Source organism: Solenopsis invicta, chromosome 8 (genome assembly GCF_016802725.1).
Source record: "Solenopsis invicta isolate M01_SB chromosome 8, UNIL_Sinv_3.0, whole genome shotgun sequence".
Classification (NCBI taxonomy): Eukaryota; Metazoa; Arthropoda; class Insecta; order Hymenoptera; family Formicidae; genus Solenopsis; species Solenopsis invicta.
In genome coordinates, this window is record NC_052671.1 from 6513057 (window position 1) to 6531751 (window position 18695).

General features: G+C 43.9%; 1 long non-coding RNA gene across 3 annotated transcripts in view; it reads right to left on the bottom strand.

Moving 5' to 3' along the window:
* Window positions 1-18695, bottom strand: part of LOC120358604 — a 179414-nt gene that overhangs the window by 56096 nt on the left and 104623 nt on the right. For all 3 annotated transcript variants that reach the window (XR_005575490.1, XR_005575491.1, XR_005575489.1), the window contains exon 4: window positions 1745-1897. This is a non-coding gene — a long non-coding RNA (uncharacterized LOC120358604). The remainder of the gene's footprint in view (window positions 1-1744; window positions 1898-18695) is intronic.

Here is an 18695-nt window from a genome sequence, read left to right on the forward strand (position 1 = left end):
TACCGAGCAATACGACATCGCGAGTGACTTTTATGGGCGGTCAGCTAAGCGCTCGGATAAAAATCACTTTACAAGGAATAGGTATGCATGCCCGTTCGCAGTAATCGGAGATCATAAACTGCCGTCAAAGATAATAATTAACTTTTTCTTCGGCTGCGACGCTGTAATATTTCACACATTCGACACGTTTGACATATTGGCAAATGCAATTACGAATGAACAAAAGTTCCAATCCAATTTTCACTTGTTCCATTATAATTTCGTTTTTTAAGTAAAATTTAAAGATATTTTGTATGTGTCGCTGCGAACGCTTTCGTTCCAACAAAATATCGTCCGAAGACATTAATAATCATTAATTCGTCAAAGTTCCGTTATAAACACAGCCTTCAACGTAGCGATTAATTCAATGATCGAAATGATTATATCATCGAAATAAATGAAACGATCAACAGGTGGGAAGTGAACAGCGGCGCGCATAGGGTTTGGAGGATCGTGCCTTCTGAGAGTGCGGTGGCACGTGAACAATCGAAGCCCTTAATTCCCGAGCACGAGACAGCAGACGCCGATGATTCACGGCGGGCCGGTTATAGGTGTCTCTCCCCGGCGCGCCCCGAGCCGGCCCGAAGCTGTTTTCTCGCGGTGCTATTTTCTGCCTATTCGAGGGCGAAACCTTATAGGGTATAGGTCATCCACAGTCCCTAGCGAAAGATTCCGCGAAGCCGTAGCTGATCTCGTTCGGAATCGCTTTTCTGACAGCGAGTTTACGATTGCCGGCGAACGCGTTGCGGCTTCGTCGATGAAGCGGCGCGGGTGAGAGGGAAGACGCGTCCAGCGAATGCTAACTGACCCTGGCTAAGAGTCTAGCCCTGGAACACAATATTATAGATATTGTGGTCCGGTTGCGTCGGCGGATAATTTATGCCGCAGCGATACCACGCCGCCCAGTTCGCTCTAAAAATTATTTATTTGATTGAATGCCGCTTCGGGGAAGGCTATTTCTGGCCGGGCGGAGCCGATGATCGCTCGCTCGCAAGTTTCCTTTTGCTCGTCTAAGAAAGGAGACGCGATACGAGCGCATAGTGACGTGCTGGTGATCAATTCCGAAAGAGGTACTAGATCGACTAATTTCAAGTCGTCAACAGATGAACATTGAGGTTGAAGCGTCAGCAACGTTAACAATCAATAACTGGCACGATTTTCACGATGTAGATATTACCTACTTCAATTGGCACATCGAACATATCGAAGGTGTCTCAATGGCGTCGATTTTACGTCCGTAATAATAGTGATATTACGTGAGGAATAAAGTGAATGCGTGACGCGTTCGATAGGTGAGGCGCGCACCGGATAATAGACGTTCGGTCTTATAATTGGGTACACCTGTGAGGCTGAGCAGTGTCGAAAGTGCGAGGTTCACGCATGAATCACGTATATCGCCTGGTATTATATCGCCTGGTATATCTTCGAGGTCGTTACGTTAATCGCGAGTCAGAGATCGATGCAGATGCACATGTACTCGCTATCATCGCGAATAGTCCACGCGAATGACTGTGACGAAAAAAATCCCCCCGATTGCGAGTTCTCGACCCGAGTAACTTTCTAACGTTACTCATTAGCTTCCCACACTTGCCGTCGTACGCGTCTCCGCGGACAATGCCAAGCATTGTCTCGTGACGGCTATAATTCGTAATTAGCCTCCTGATTAATTATCGATTTATCGGCCAATTATTATAATTATACATACCTGCGTCAATCTCGTGCACCAGAATACTCTGCTTTATCAGATGAGTCCGAAAGGTCTCTTCTCTCCCTCGTCGCGCACGAGAATCCGTATACGCGGCCCCCTCGTTAGCTAGGCTCGTAGATCTTCGCAGAAGCATCGCGGATACCGGGATACCTGCAACGTTAAGTTATGTTTGGTTAGTACAGTTATATCATCTGAATTAATTCCGACCTACCACAGAGTAAAAAATGCGCGTATTTAACGCATGGCGGTTTATGCAAATCACATTAAGATGGTCTGTTTAGTGCTCGGCTCCTATGGTCACCGATGAGTTCTTACTTTTGTTGTCGTCGGCGCAATCTCACGGTCGGTCGAGCACGGAGGGGACAAAAATGAACGGCTCGCCCGCCTGAGCCGCTGCGCCCCGCGCCGGACGACCGCATCCCTTTCTCGGTAATCCGCGAGTTGCGAGCGCGCATCAGCATCAGGACCGAGGACGGCTGGATGCGAGAGTTGGACGGTCGATAGGAGGAGTGGCCGATGCCAGATACGAGAGGGTCGACCTAACTTTATTGTATTTAATTAATTACTCCGCCCGATAGCCGATCCTGCAATTTGTACCCTCCTCGGACCGCCGTCGCCGCCGCCACCACTACCACCACCCCTCTCCACACCGTTCTTCTTCATTCTCGGGTCGCCGCCTCCGCTCCTCTCGCGCGATCACCGCGGAATCGCACTCGCTCGTACTTGCCCGAGTATCCCGCAAACGCTCGATAGAGCCCTCCGCACTCCGATTCGTTCAGGGCTGGTTACGTTTCTGCATTCAATACACGAGCGGCGAGTGTGGGAGGAACGCTCGTATAGGTATTGACATTTTCTTTGAACTTGAATTATGCACAAGGCGGCGAAGTACGCGCCTCCGCTTTATTCACATGACCGTTCGTTAAACTCTCTTTTAATATTACCTACGGATCGAAGGATCTGTTAACAAGTGTGCCCATTGTCGCGTATGCAGATGTCGAGGATTTCGTATTTTCATGCAGGCGGAGTTTAATGTAAATAAAACGGATAAATATAGCGCGCGCAGAATGGGCCAAAGGATATATATGAATTTAATAGACGATGCATAAGAAAGGGGTAAGAAGCACCGATTTGAGATTATCACGTTCCATTCTTCATTGATACACGCGGCTAGATTAATTCAAGTGTCGCGGGGAAACATCTCCGACTCGAGAATCTGTTCTACATCCGCGATCCGGCATGGCGGCAGTACCGACGCAGCGCAACGCAGCGCAGCGGCTCGTAATGCGATACAATAAATTACGCGTAGCTCGCGTAACTCGGTGCGCCCTGGGAACGGTGCAAGGGGAGTACGTCAGCGCGACGCATGTCGCTATAAGCGGCATAAATCAGAGTTAGAGAGAGCTGATCCTGGCGCGCGCGTCGCGGCAGGCGCGCTACGTGTAAGGCCGCGTCACAACATCGATAATGCGACCATAATGCTAATTTACCGTTCATACTGGAGGAATCCACCTCTCTCTCCCCGCGCCGCGCCACTCGCGCTTCGTCGATCGCGCACATGGGAGTCCCGCGGATGGGAGTCCCGCGGCATTAACGCGGCAGTTTCTCGCGCGAAGACTTTGACCTTGACCCTAGTCGCGACATGGTTCGCGTCCTCGCCAAGTACGATTTCGATAAAAGCTGCGCTCGATCTCTTCCTTTTTTTTCCTTCTCTCTCAGTCCTTTACACGGCAAGCAGCTTCTGCTAAATTCGTAACGTAAATTGTACTTAACATGGAGAATTTAAGACTAGAGGTGTGTGTGTGTATGCAAAGTACGGGCGGGTTTTTTTGAATAGAGGATAGTTCTTTCTCGTCGCTGTGAAAATCATGGAAATATGTTGAGACGCGCCAAGATGCAAAGCCGCGTTCATAAAGGATAAGGCTTGTCTTCACAGAGAGACTTCATAGAAGTCGTCGCTCGTTAGAAAGAGATTTTATTAGAAAATTGATTTCTTTGCTGAACGCACGTCACTTGATCGTAGACTCCGTGCGCGGTAGATAAAATTCTATCGCAGGTAGGACAAGCGAACAGCACAAGTCGGACGAGCTCTTCCATGCGTCATCTCGGCATTCTAACGTTTCGGTCTGCGTTAACCCCGTTAAGTACACACACGTTGCAACATCCTCGACGCTCGTGGCACAGCGGCGCGACAGGATCACGATAGTGTTCCGCCTATTAGCTCGAATTTGGAGCTCTCCATCCGTCCGTCCGTCCGTCCGAGAGTCCGTTGCGCGACTCTCCGTAGGCGCGCGATACGATGGTGGAGAGAAGTGGTCGAGAGTCCAAGTCGAACGCGCGAGAGCCCCGCGTATAAACATTCGTCTGGATGAACGCGCGCGTCGACCGGTTAAGGCGCTATACGCTATCGAGTCTCGAAGCCACCGGCGCGGCGGCGGCGGCGGCGGCAGCGGCGAGTGCACTCGGAACATGACGTCTGCAAGTCACTTCGTGACCGTATCGTGGGAAATACAAATATGTAACTGGGCGTTCTCTCTTCGTCGTCATCGTAACAGCGCGGCGCGCCCCGGTAGATTTACGCCCGACATGGTGAACGAGCGAAGTCTCTCCGGCTCGAACAACGACTCTCTCCGCGCGACTCTCGACATTGCGCTCCGTGATGCACTAGATTTTTAGTTAACGTTCGTGCGCGTGAAACGTCGGCGACGTCATGTGAAACGTCGGCGACGTCATGCGAGAACGCGCGTTCAATGTTATCGCGGAAAGCCAATTTTCGGGAGATTTGTAAGATTTTTAATTGTACGAACAAGCAAATTTCTAAAATTTAAAGTAACTAACATACTTTTGCATATGGATGGTCGTGATACTTTCTAGATGTTCGTACTCATCGCCTCGCGTTTTAAGACAAAGCCGCTTGAATCTCTAAATTGTGGAGTCTTCAGATGCATATACGTAATGCGCGTACGCCCATACGCTTCACGCTAGCCGTCTGTTCACCGCGCACCGCGGAATAACGCTAATTATACGCTATCCGCCGTAATTCTCTGTTTTCTGGCCAAGTGTAGGTAGTCATTAGGACGTAGACGGGGCAGTTAGGTCGGAATACAGAACAAACTTATCCACTTAACTAAGTAACCCAATTTTCCTCGGGATCCCGCCGCACCGCTGGCTTCGCTTTCTCTCGCTCTTTGCGCTCGCGGCGCAGCGAGAACGGGAAGAAGTAAAAAACGGACGCGGCAATGAGCGAGGCGGGATGAGGCCAGGGTGGAGGCGATTCAAGCGGAAAGCGCGCGGAGCTCTCTCGTGGAGCCCTGCCTCGGGGATATTAACATTATAAATCGTCCAGGCCGGCGACACGCCCGGGGCGGAGCCGATCGTATCGGTTCGATGCCTACCTCCGGACCCTGATATCGATTACACTCCGGTGATTGGCAGGATTCGTAACACGCCACGGGGAGCCCGCGGCTGGCGCGACCGTTCGATCGATCTGTTCCCCCCTCGCGACGACGACGCCGAGGCTGTGCGATGCAATGGAAAGGGGACAACCAGTTTCGAATCACGAAACGAGCTAATCTCAACAAACGATGTATCGTACTGTGTCGAGCGTTTATGATTATGGACTGATATTATAGAATTTTTTGGGATTTCTCAGTACTTTTTTTTTTTTTTTTTTTTTTTTTTTTTAATATAGAGTAAGATTGCTGATATAGCACCAGCTCTTAAATCGCATCACCTCGCGTATAAATTCAGCTACAGTACTTGTACACTCTTTGTAAAATTATGTGGATACTACATAACATTACCATCATCCTCCATTGAACTCAACACGTTAAGAACAATAGAAATTTTGTTATTAATATTTATAGAAAAATCGTAACTTTGCTGCTATTTTTCAACACGTTTCGTAGCTTCATTGCAATAAAGGTTAAATAAATAATCTAAATTTTGATAATTTGTAATGATCACAATATTATTAAAATTAGATTGACAAATTTAAAGGCTTCTTAAAAATTGTCATTTAAAAATTTATGACAATACATAAAATTCTAAAAAATAAATATGAAAGGAGAATGTTGTATTTTATTACGTAAGAAAATTAAAAATATTCTTCATAATTTTTTAGTTATAAGCCTTTATGTCAAAAGTGATGCAATTTCGGCAACCCTTACCCTACGTGTATCATTGACAATGCAACAGAGAAATCCTGCAAAAATTATGTATCTAATTATTTCTTTACGATTAATATTCGATAAGTATATGTCGATTAATACTTTTGGTTGTGCCGAATTATATAATGCACATTTCATAAAATAATCCGCTTATAAAACCAAAATAAACACAGAACATATAAATTTAAGTTAATAAATTTTCTTTTATCTTTATTGTACATAAACGATTAAGTATACGACGGCAGTTTCTTTCAAAGTAGCACAGAATTATTTTGGTTATTGATAATAATTATTCTGGGACAAATGGAGAAGACATAACGTGTAATACGAAAGAGTATACATAGCAGGTGTCCGCAATCACTGGTTAAATCGACTTCCATTACGGCTTCGGGCCACGCTCGCCGCGGTGCCGTTAAAATCCGAAAACGGAGGACGATCGTAAAACTATCGCTCTCTTTCCCTTTCTCGGAGAAGAAGACCGGTGAAAACGCCGGAGGATATCGTGAAAAGTGCGCGTTGGCGATCAACGACGGCGGTAATTTATTGAGAAGTCGAAAAAGGTTTGCTTATCGCGCGCGCGCGTCTTCGTTCACCTCTTGAGAAACGTCCTCTCTTCGCCTTTCACCATTTTTATTGATACTAAATGTGAAAACTCGTCACCCTACCGGCGACATCTTCGCTCGGAAGATCCTGTTCGAAGTGGCGCGTAGTGGATGCCTTAGCGTAGCGAAGCTGGGCGATACTGACAAGTGAAATCGGCGGATCAGGCGGGCGCGCACGCGAGGTCGGGTTACAGCGTCGATAATCTTGACGTTAACTGTCGAAATGTCGTCGATGTCACGCGGAATTCGCGCCGCACCTCATCGCGAGAACGGTTTTACGGCCGGTCGCGCACGCTGTGCCGGCAAACGCGCGGAAAGCCAATAGTGGAAGGTATGGTACTAATTATGAATAAACACGTCGATACCTCTCGCGTGAAACCTCTGCATCCCCTTTGTCCTGTTTGCTTGTCACTTAATTACTTGACCTCGTTACCATCTTCCTGAAATGCCTACGCTGTTACCGTCTCTTCACTTCACTTTGCTTTATTACTTTAATGCATTCGACCTACCTTCTATTGTTCTCTTCTCTGTGTTTTAAATAATTTTAATATAAATCTGTGTTCTATGATTGGCAATAGGCGAGAGTTATTGATTGCGTATCGATCGTTTAAATCGCATTTGATTAATTTTATATTTTTTACTTAAGAAATGACATTTTATGACAAAAATATGAAATAAATAAGAAATAAGTAATATAGATAAAAATTGAATAGATTACATCTCTTGCTTTAATAACAATATTTTAAAAAATTGGATACAGCTGTTAATTGTTGATCACTTTATGTACCTGATAATAAAAGCTGTAATTGTAATTTTATACTAAATTTTTATGTTTTTATAATAAAAGATTTATTATATAGAATATTTTATATTTATTATATACACATACATACTGGTAATTAAGTGTATTATAAAGATTAAATCGATATTTTTATAAAATCTATTCAGTTTCCTTAAATCGTATCATCACAAATTTTATTATTGTACAATAAATGATATTAATGAAACTGATGTTAATTATAAAATTAATAATTAATATATAAATAAAAATGTTAATTACAAATAAATTCAAATTAATTTAAATTCTATGTTGTTATCTTTTCATTATCGTTACTTATTTATTAATTATTCAATAATTTATTAATTAAATATTAAATGTTTTTTCATTAAATTATTAATAAAATAAATATTAGTTAATTGATTTCTTGTACTTTTAATTATTTTAATTTATAAATTCGATATTTTAAAAAACGTACAGATATACGATTTATTAGACCGGTTGCCTTTAACAGTACGTTGCAAAAACCTTACAATAAATTAATTTGATACTGGTGAATTGTTTAATGTTGTAATAATAGGTACCTGAAACATCAGGCTACAATTTCCAACATTTATTTGCGTACAAATCAGTATCAAATAGGAAATACAATAAAAAATAATTTAAGTGATACACCTTGGCAACTCTTTTTTGTGTAATCATTTTAGTTTCCCGATTTTTTTCGCTATGAGAATACGGAGTCCGCGCTTTTTACGCTTTAAAAATTTAGTATCTCCATTTTTCTGTATCACTGAAATAAATTCTTTTTATAAAGCTTACATCCTCTCTTTATAATCAACATCTATTTTATATTCTATATAAATCAATTTTGTATGCTGTAGATATTATTGTAGCTCTACTATTCGAAACCAATTGTTTACGCTACGCACATAACATGTGAACTTGAAGGATTTGTCGTCAAGGTCCGCGGAAGCATCGTCCAACGATCGATTTTACGATCAAACGTGACATCTCGCACTCTTGCATAAAAGATTTCGCACTGTTTCTCGTCCACGATAACTGCTGCACGCACTTGTAAAAATCGCATCCAACATCGCTGAGTTTCGCCGAACAAGAGGCGGACAGTCCTCCAGGGACTGTGTCAAAGTGCCCTTTTATTGAGCCGTATTTCATCGAGCTGGTACTCGAAACCGCGTTCGCGTAACGATCCGTCAGGATTGCTATTCATAGCCGCTGCCGATCAAGAAGATCAGTGTGTCGCGACGCGCCGGTCATTGGCATCGTTTCACTTTCGTGTTCCTGCGATCGGACGGGGACTCTTGCATAACGTTCACTTCGATCTGATCATATTTCGCTAATCACGTCGAAGAGGATGAGAAAGAGGACGTTCTTCACGTCAATTTTCTTGTATTTCAATAGCCTCGCACTATTGAAAAATGTATAGTTTCAATTTTAAATAACTTAAACTACTGCAATTTGCGATTGTGTAATAAGACTCAATCCGTATAACTTCCTTATTTTTTCAGCTAACATTATCCGCATATTTAATAAAAAAAAAAAGTACGAAGAAATGTGGGAAAGAAAAGAATAACATAATTCAAAATTTAATATTATACAACTGTAAATTATCACGATTATTCTTCTATTCAATCGCAGTAATACACTTCCCTCATTGATTTTATTTTATTCTTCACGTGCACACATCTCGTTTGATGTTTGCACAATGTCGGAAGGTACCTCAGAAATGCTGAAGCCGTACGCGTCATAAGTGTGTACATACGAATTGAGGCGTTTATATTAATACAGCTCTTTCAATTCGCAGATGTGCATTAATTGTCGGCTAAAGTTCCAGTTAATGGTAATGCCGTAGGCCTCCCAAAGGCAGCGGAGCGCAATGATGCGCAAGTGCGATAACGGCGCGAGAAGAAGAGCTCGCTCGCTCGCTCGCTCGCGCGCGCGCGCATTTGCTCGGCTTGCTCGGCTTGCTCGGGAACGTCGCGCGGGAACATGGAAGGTATGGGAATGCGAGTGTGGGCACGTCGCATCATAACTCCGTGAGCGCCGTAAATCAAGGTGGACGCCTCGTGCACCCATAGAAACGGTTATATTCGGCCATAACGGCGCGTACCCACCGCGACGACGACGAGGCTATATTTTAATGGTAACGATAAATTACTTACGAGAAGAGAATCGCGCGTCGCGCGGAGATGGCGGCGATGAAACCCTCACGCGGCGAGGCCGCGATCCTCCTGTCGGGCATCCTTCTCGTCCTCCTTTTCGCGAGCGAAACCTCTTCCGAGCAAGCGAGCGAGCGCGAGTGGACGGTACCATTGATCGCGATCCGACGTGTCGGCGCGCAAGAGAATTACTTTGACTACGGCGCGGTCTACTGGAATCGCGATAACGTACGATCCGCGGATCGCCGGAATGAAATATTAACTCGTATGGGGCCGCCTCGATATCCACGCAGCCTCGGCAGCGAGAGTAATTTGCTGGCGCACGGGGAATAGAGAAAATTTATATTAGACGTGTGCTCATCACGCGAGATTACGCTCGCGAGTAAGTACCTTGGCTAGCTCTCCTCGCGGTAATCGCAGCCTCTTATCCGGCGTTATCTATCGTTGCTGCAGCGGGAGAACGACATCCGCGCGCGGGTACCGAATCTGCGCCGCGACGCGTATAGGATGTTGCCCCGCGACAACGTTCTAGAACGCGACTCCATCTCCTTTATCTGCGCGGTCACTTTGCAGGATTTCGCTTTTAGATACCGGCCTGGGTGGCGACCGGCTATTACGAATCTTCGCGGCGAGACGCGACGCGAAGATTAATGCTCGTCTCGCCAAGTATCTCATTAATACGCCGCGCAATCGTACGCGCGTACACCAGCGTGTTACATTATGATAACAAAATGGATTTCAATGTAACATCCGCGCCTGCGCGCGACGTCGGCGGGACGGTGTCGTGTAGAATAATGTAATTTCTCTGTACGCGGCAATATATTAGATACGGCGTCGTTCGTCTACGCTTGGTTCGCGTGTTATCTAAAATTATCGCACGCGCAATTTAGATAAATGAATTTCTAAAAATTTTATTCTGGTGTTCAAAGAAAGATATGCATTAGTATGGCTAAATTCAATTTTACACCTTCAAAGAGCAAAAACAGAATTAAATTAAATTAACACGTAGAGATTAAATACTCGATGCAAAGGAGAATAGACGGAATAAAATAGATGAACGACCAAACGCTCTTGTAGATTTAATTAGATCTTTTTCTCGTATCTCCGTGAGTCATCGTCATCGCGCGGCTACCGAACACTTAACCGGATCACACAGCTCTGACCTCCTGAAGCCGAGCTTGCGCAAGCTACGCTAACTGCTCGCGAGCAGATCGCCCACGCAGCGTGCAAGGTGGTCCGAGCACTTGAGATCTTCGGGTCTCGGTCCCTGGACACTTTTATGCCCCCGACGACGAGCGACGACGACATCACCGAGCACCTTCCTCACGTGGCGTGGGCGACTCATGGGAACTTATAACTGCTCGTTCAGCGCGCGTCGTCGTTTTCTGTACGCCCGGTTGCTCGCCTTTCAGTAACACGCGCCTCCCAACGCGCTGGCGCCCGCTAAATATTATGTTTACCAGAAAAGTGAGACAGATTTTGTAAAAAAAAAACACGTATGTTTCGCAAAGACAAGTCGGAAGAACATCTTGAATCCAATTCTTTGAAATAATTTGAAATAATATTTTAATTAATATTTCTAAAACGTCCCGCGTCTTGTATAATTTCCCCATAATTCATTTTGATTGAAAATCCAATTCACTTGTCACGTTAAATCGCGACGTTCTCGATTTGACGACAGCTTGAGCAATCCAGTCGCATCGGAGAACGGCGTAGACGTGATTTTCGTCCGTGAGACACGTGGCCGTAGTATCGAGGGATTTATCGTCGTGAGGAATGCGGCGCAAGGTGGTACGCGAGGGAGAAAGAGAATAAGACGCCGGCTTGCGCGAGGTCGGAGAGCGAGGGAAGAGACGAGGCGAATCTCTACCTCGCACTCGGCATATCTATATACGCCCGTCGTTGTCTCTCCTCATACTCCGCGATGATGCTTTCCTAGCTTCGTCTCTCATTCGCTTGTCGTCTTTTTCTGGGCTTCCCTTCCCGCCCCCTCCTCCTTCTCCTCCATCGCCTCCTAGCTCTTTCTTTTTCCTCGGCGTTGTTCGCGTAGCTGCTCGTACACACGTCGCGCGAGTACACACGCGAGTGGTGTACGTAATACCGCGCCGAGGCTCGAGCGTATAAAACGCGTCTTTGTGCGCTCGGGCCAGCTGTTTGTCTAACACCTCGTACCTGCCCGGGGTCAGTGGCGATTCTGTTACGAGCCCCGGGAACGTCGGTTCGATATCCACGGGCCCGGGGTCAACGCCACTATCCTGGAAGATCGTCGGCTTGCGTACGCGACGCCGGCAAATCGCCGAAGAGAAGATTTCGGCTGTACGCGAGCATCTAATTATCTAGAAGATACCTCGACGTCTGGCAGAAGAGTCAGAGAGGAGCTTAGCATTTTGAGCGATTCAATTTTAATAATATTGCAATAATACATCGATTAATGCGGAAATCTCCGTTTATAATTGTACTTTTCGCACACCTATTTTTACCTTTTTCCTTCAATTGTGCAAAAATAAATGTATTCCACTGCGATTAGAAGTGTTCGAAGATGTTAAACACTTCTCGAAAACGCGGCACTAACGACCGGCAATAATTTGGTCCGGATCCTCTGTCGCGTACCGAACGGGAAAAAGTCGATCGAGAATAATAAATACGTCGCGGATTAGCAGAGGACCGCGGGAGTCCGTGATTGATATTCGCACAGGTTTTCTTTGCCGGTACACCGCTAATAACTTATCCGGTAGACGATGGTCAGCGCCCACTTCTTGCACGTCTATCGAGCGTCTCGTGGCTTTCGTGGCTCCGACCAGCTTGCGCCATAGATCGTTCGTCGTCGAGCGAATGTTTTACGGGTGGGAGCGTTCTGTGTGGTCCTCGTGTCAAAATGTGTCAAAACTCAAGTTCGTGGTCTCGCCATGCCGTGTAAAAAGCGGTTTAGTGGTCCTACAAATTAACGGACTGTCTTGATGAGAGACAACAACTACGATTCACAAATGGAAAATGAATGAGAGAAAGAGAGGCGAATAAATCTTTTGTCAGAATTTGATTTGACAATTATGGGCGAGATCAACGAGCGGAATTCAATTCACGAACGTTGAGCGTCGATTGATGAACGGTGTTGTAACAGAATTTCAATTTTATCGTTTTCCACTCATCATCGGTTGTAGAAAGAGTTATTTAAGCACGAGAGTGCGGATAACGATCGGAAAGAATGCAATCTAAATGGAACTTGGTATTTCAATCGCGATGTTCTCGACGGAAAAGAAGAGCCTATTTCTGTCGAGGACGGGAAGACTCGCGTCATACCGCTTCGAGCGAGAATAGTCGGCGATTCGCTTCCTAGCTTCGCGCTCGCTCGTCCTTCCTACGTCGCATACGAACGATCCTCTTTCGCGTTTACGACGATCGAATGGATCGAGAGGCGACCGTCCTTGATAATTACGGTCGCGCTACCGCGCGTAGAAACGCGAAGAATAATATCCCGAGAAATTGTAGCAGGTCTCACCGAACGCGCGAGCAAGAGTTTACGCTACAACGCGCGCGCATCGGAGATCATTTTTCTTTTCCATTTTCTTCATAGCCTTGTACAAAGGTGCGTCCCATCTAATATCGTCTATTACGAACAATGGCGCGAAGATAATCGTGCAGGCGAGCGGATTAGATATGCAATATTTTCTTGGTAATTGCGGCGAGAGTGGTGGAATAATTCTTTACGGCGTGCGCAGCTGTCCGGCGGGAAGATATATTTTCCTGCGTGTTTCTCTGGCGAGAGCTTTAAAAGAGCCCTGTTACGTATAGACGTCGCCGGCGACAACGACAGCAACGACTTATCGGTCGAACGAAACGACCGAAAGAGTTGCGAAAACCGATCGTTCGATTGGCCTACAACATAGTTGATGTTACATTATAACTCGCTGCAGCGAGTTCTTTACGATCGCGCGAGAGGTTGCGCTTAAACGTGCGCGCGGAAATTTTCGAGCATGACGTGTGCGAATAAAATTAACTCGAACTCTCGAAAGATGCATAAACATAAACATCAAAGAAGATGGACATGAAAATTGCGGACGTTTGACACATAGGCGCGAATGGAAACTAAACTATCGCCAGCGGCGGCGCGCTGGACATTCCAGATACAAGTGCGAAAAAGGATATTGCATTAAATCAAGAGGTGTGCTTTAACAATGCGGTACACACGGATGTAGCGAGATTTCATTGCGACAGTATGTATCGTGGCAGTTTATAGATGTATGATCGATATAATCTCAGCAAGAGTGACTTGTATTATTGAGAACGTAACAATTTTTTTAATTTAGCATATATTTGGATTCCATGAGGTCACTACTGGTTTTAATCGCGCAAATGAAATTAATGAAACGTTTCTAATAATCGTTAATAAGATTTTACATACTGCTCGTGCACAGTTTTGCCGTTAAAAGTATCGACGTGACAATTAGACAGATAACTTGCTTCAATATTTACGCATATCACTGCATATTTTAAGATTTATCTACGCTGTTTAAAATGTCATAAAATTCAATGTTATTTCAAGTACGCAAGTATATTAAATTTGATGTATTTATAACTGAAAAGTATGTACAAAAGTATGTGAAAAATTTAGCCCACTTGTCAACACTAAATGTTTTTAACGTACTTGTTTGAAATTTTGTTTCCGATACATTACATTAAATTTTACCAAATGTATTTTAGTAACTTAATATTGTTAAAAATGTCATGAAATTTAATATATTTTTAAGTTACACATAAAATTTAATGTATCAATCAATCAATAAAAGTAAAATCTTGCGTATAAAATTAGTGCATTTTTAATGCACTTTTGACAACATTAAATTTACATTAAACGTACATTAAACAATTTAATGTACTTGTTTGAAATTTTGTGTCCGATACATTAAATTTTACTAAATGTATTGTAGTAGCTTAATAGATATTCAAAATGTCACTTGATTATTTACTGTTTATTCATTGGGAGGGGGACTAGATTGGAGCATTCGAAGAACGCAAGCCTTTGGGCGTAAATTTTATAAAAGCGGCTCTAGCCGAGGTAATATTTTTCGCAACAGATTTTTTACTTTCTTTGGGGTGGTAGATTTGAAAAAGATGATTTGTCAATTTAATTATGTAATTAACGAAACTCCAACTCGAACTTTCTTTCTTATCAATTCAAAATTTTAATACATTAGTTTTGCTTTAAATAATATGGTATATAATATTTAAACAGATTGAAACATTTTACTTTTTTGATAGTACCTGAATAATAAATAGATAATAGAGAGGATTTAAAAAGGGAAGTGTAAACGCGCGCCGTCACTATTTTCGCAGATACTTTGCGAGAATCAATCCTCTCTCGGTCGGAATGAAAAAGACGTCCCTTTCCCGCTCTCATGTCATATCCCCGTGCTTTCGGTCGCCTCTGATTGAGATAAAATCGCGGCTTTAACTCGCGGCGCGGCGGACGGAGGAGTATCGCACGATAGAATCGAATGCTTGATTTTCTATGGGATAGGATGCAACTATTGTGCGTGATGCTGAATGCGCGATCGTGTACGTGTAAATGGATCCAATTGCGGGACAGTTTGCGTTCTCAGCCGTCGCGCGCGAAACGTTTACCTATAGATTTTCACCGATAAAGTCATACCTTCATCTTGTACAGCCGTGCCAGCCGGATACTTCCGCTTGTCGAATCCGCTCGGAGATTATGATGCTTCCAACAACAGAATTCGATCCTTTTCTTTTCCGCGTATTCCATATACTAGATTCGTACGCATATTGTGACAAGAGGCGTTAAAACGTGTACAAACGGAATATAAATAATGCGTTGTGAGAAAAGACGATAAGGGGATACGTTATCGCGCAAACGCTTAATTATACTACAATCCCAATGCGCATAGTTAACGAGTGCAAACGGAGAAAAGTACTGTAGCAACGAAAGCCGCGGGACCGCAACAACCTAGAGCACAGTAAGAGATCGTATGACGGTCAACGACGTTGTACCGCATGTACCGTACACTTGCAGTATAGAATATTCAACGATCATCGAAGCATCCGTTGTTCGTGATTGCTCGCGAGTTTCTCACCAGCAGCAGCGGAACCACGTTCGCGCGAGACGTTTCAAAATATTTTGCGAGACTATCAATTTTAATCATTTGCGTCCCACTGCGTTGCTTAAGAATAATCGTCTGTTGAATTATTCCCGCCGGTGGAACGGAGACTCGAGAAAAATCCCCGTACCTTGATTTCTCTAATAATTATCGTCTGTTCGTGGGCGCATAAATTCGAACGTCCGCTATTTATTAATGAACGAATGGCGGTATCTTGACTAATTAAGATGTACGCAAAAAGCTAACAGTTCCCGCTTCACATGCCGCGCGTGCCGCTGGATTATTCTTAGAATGCTAATTGAAAATTAACCGGCTGCCGCCGTCGCCGCCACCGCCGTCGGTCGGCTCGTCGCGTCGGGTCAGCGGAAACCGCTAGAACGTATTGCCGGCGCAGCCGGCGATACAATAGACGCACGGCCATAATCCGCCACGCCGGCGGCTTCCGTACGCTTGAATCCCGGCAAACTGCGTCGACCCATCTCCCGGGCTCGTTATTACGGCGGCGAATGGGACGACCGCACGCACGGTCGGAACGGGGCAAAAAGCCGTTTTCGCGTAAAACGATCGGCATTGCTCGGCTTTCCGTCGTAAAGTAGCGCCCACACGCTCCGATGCGTCGCGCGAGCGACCGACGACCGGCAACAACGTGAGAATGTCCGTATGACGATAAAAGTTACGCTCGTGAATTTTACGTTCCGCACCGTGTCCCCGATCTTGCGGCTCGCAGACGACCGGCGACGCGTCCGTCCATATATTACGAACGAATACGAGCGCAAACGCCGCCGCCGCCGTCGCCTCATTTCCCAAAATTTCGCACACCGACGATTCCGGGTCGCGCGGGGAACCGGGCAAATTTATGGCGACGATAAAAATGGTATCTTTGTATCGATCATGCGGTTGACGGTCACATAACAGTATGTTATTTACGACGAGTATATATCATACCTGGTGAAATCTACTTTTGACGCTGCGATATAAAAAAAAGTATAAATAAGAATTCAGATTGCGATAAATACTTGGTTAAAACATTTCATAATTTTAGTTTGTTTTTGCAGTATTTACAATAAATGTAAAACTAAAAAGTGAAAAATAAAAAGATATATGCTCGGCATTGTGATTTATGAGACAATTGAAGTTAGAAAAAGTATCTCATAAATAACATGGATCCAAAAATTCAAGCTGCATCGCCGTTTCGAAGAGTACAGTTGGACAATTATTGTCTCTTATCTAATGCAGCATTATAAGCGGCGTTTCATTAATCATCGACCGGTAGGTTTGTGTGTCCCGAGGCGCATTCCTCCCCGAAGATCGATCGAACAGATCGAAACGCGTGCAATCGCATGCAAGACTACGCACGGATTGTTTACGTCTCGTGGAATTCCAGCTCGATAAATTCAATTTTTTGCACGGGGACGAATATAGTACCGACCAATTCAATCGGTACAGCGCAGGTCGCGCAGGCTACCGTGCGCGCACGCTATTCGCAGCGGCTTACAAGAAGACTGGTCCATTCAAGAGTCAACCTCACTGAATTATACCTCGCCACGAATTCGCACGGGCTGGCCGTGTCGCGCGAGTTTACGCATGTCCGAGGATTATGCGGCGAATGGCACGATATGCGTTTGGCATTGTATCGGAATAATAATAAAAAATATTAAATATCCAAGTGCATTTTCAACACCGTTTGTTTTTTCACAAATGGATGTATAAGGTATTATTGTTATATATTATTTCTTGTCAATTATCATCTAATAAGTTGTCACGATTTAATATGCGTTTTGTCAGCGAGAAAAGAAACTTAATTGCAGATTAGAATTGTGCGTGTAAATATTAAATATGTCAAAAACGTAGAAGACAATTTTTTCCTATACGTCACTTATTCCAAGATAATCGAATTTAGAAATTAAAATATTTTGATATAAAATAACTCTAATAAATTATTTATTTTTTAATAACCGTATATTAATACTTTTATCAATTGATATAATAAAAGCACATTTTAATTGCTTTTAAAAAATTATACAAAATGTAATTATATTTTCTTTTTTAAAAACAATGATGATTTCTTTATATCAATTAATTTATTTCGTTAATAGGTGCATAAAAGTAAGGAACGGTAAAAAATGAATAATTTATAAGATATTTTATATTTCACGTAAAAATATGGCTATTTTCAAATTCGACTCGGAAGTAACGCGAATGAAAGTATTTTATTCTATGTTTTTAACTTATTTTTTTATATAAAATTTCCCTTTTTCCGGTTGTATTACCTGTTACGGGTAATCCTGTATATTGTCTTGCAAATAAAACAAAATTAACGAAGTTTCTTCTCGTTAGTAATTTCGACAAGTAACTTTGTGACTCGCATTGTCAGTTTTAAAGCCATCAGGCATGCTATCTATTGACCCATCACTCAAGCGTAACCGATCTATATAATTAAGCAAATTAAATTCAAGCTTACAAATTCATTAAGTTGTCATCAATTTAATTATCATAGATAATGACATATTAATCGCAGAAAGCCACAGGCGCCAGTTGCTCCTTTTTTCTTCCTCTCTTCAATTTTTTCCGGGATATTACCATCGTTGATCGTAAGAGTCGCATATGCGCGATGATTATAAGACGTTCTTCGGCGGAGCGTGCAACGACGGAGGAGAAAATGACGAGGGGATCGAGAGGGATTCGAACGTAAAAGGAGGGCGTTGGAAGGAGGGAGACAAGAAGAGACGCGAAGCAAGAGAGCTTCTCGCGTAAGAACGATTACCGATGACTTACGTATGCAGACAATCTCGTATATTGCGCGTTTGCGCAATTATTGGAACACCTCGTGTGTCCGTAATAAATGGCGGAATATGCCCTGAAAGGTGTTAGTTCAAGATCACCCGGCGATACAAGAGACGCCGCTACGCTATCGCGGCCGGATTTCATCACCACGGCGACGATGTCTCGACTCATCCGCGGCTACCTCACAGGCACGTATATTTATGTAATCGCGCGCGGGACATTAAGGTTACTCTCGATCGAGGAAAGTCGCACCTATATCTACTCTCAATTCTCTATTCCGCTCCCATCGGCGTCATGCGTAAAAGCGACTCGATCTTTCATACGTTCACAG